Raw genomic sequence first — 1,065 nt, 5'->3', positions numbered from 1 at the left:
GGGTGGGTGGGTTTGGGCCGCTGGAGGAATGGAGCCTGGGCTGGGGGCAGATGCAGAAAGTCAGCAGCGGCTCTGACTATGCAAAGCATTGCCTCCGTCTGAGCCAGGAGCACTCCCTTCTTCCCGGGGGAGCTCCAAGGGTGACCAGAAACATGCTGCCCACCTGGAAGCCCTTTGGAGGTGCAGAATTAGTTAGAGTGATTTCAAAGATTCTCCTCTTTCAGTCTATGCCTAGAGTAGTTTGTGGAAACGGGTTTCAAATCAGGAGAGCCCAAGAACTCCAGTTCGGGACCGTGGTCCACACTGCATATGCAACGCAGTGTCAAGGGAAGAGCGCAGGCACTAGAGTTGGCACCTGTGTGACATTGAGTCCGTGCCTCAGCCACTGCATCTGTAAGCTGGGACAATACCTTTGCCAGGAACCGGCTGTGAGCACTTGTATATCAAGTACGCAGGCACACGATTACCATCCCTATTAGCTTGGGCCAAATACACAGATGCCCCTGCCCAGGGGAAGTACCACTAAGCCAGGAGTTCAGGAGTGGGGTGGGGGCAGGGTCATGCTTCCCGGAAAACCCCTGCCTTGTGCCTTCCTTTACTGGGACCCTCGTCCCATAGTCAGCAGCTCCCGTTTACTGCCATATATACCTGTCTCACCCTGGGGTGTGAGTATGCAGGATTGGGACACAGAGGCCCAAGGAAGGTAGATGGGGTTCACAAACCCAATGCAGCCAGGTGAAGAGCCCATCAGACAGGCGGACCAGCCCCTACTGCCAAAACGCAAGATGGGCAGCTTCTCAGAGCAGGCATTTCCAGCCAAGTCCATCTCTGCACTTATCTGACCAGGGGGAAAGGGTCTCTCTGTGGAGGCCAGACACAGAAAGTCTGTGCTTTCTGAAAGCGTTCTTGTCTTTGAAACTACCAGCAGAGGCTGTGGGGCCAGGGGTCTCAGGAAGAGGGCGTGAGAGTTTGGGGAGGGAAGCCAGGGGGCAGGGAGAGGATTAGTGGATCTGAGCAGTCAGAGAAACAGAGTGGGGAACTGGGAGCAAGAGCAGTGTGTGTGTG

At 55.5% G+C, this 1,065-nt stretch overlaps 1 protein-coding gene across 1 annotated transcript in view; it reads right to left on the bottom strand.

The window, feature by feature from the left end:
- Positions 1-1,065, bottom strand: part of AFAP1L2 (actin filament associated protein 1-like 2) — a 56,386-nt gene that overhangs the window by 20,804 nt on the left and 34,517 nt on the right. The gene's annotated exons all lie outside the window — the stretch shown is intronic.

This window comes from Mandrillus leucophaeus, unplaced genomic scaffold, assembly GCF_000951045.1.
Source record: "Mandrillus leucophaeus isolate KB7577 unplaced genomic scaffold, Mleu.le_1.0 Scaffold80, whole genome shotgun sequence".
Taxonomy (NCBI): domain Eukaryota; kingdom Metazoa; phylum Chordata; class Mammalia; order Primates; family Cercopithecidae; genus Mandrillus; species Mandrillus leucophaeus.
The sequence above is the reverse complement of the archived record's forward strand: the minus strand, read 5'-3'. Positions and strand labels throughout refer to the sequence as shown.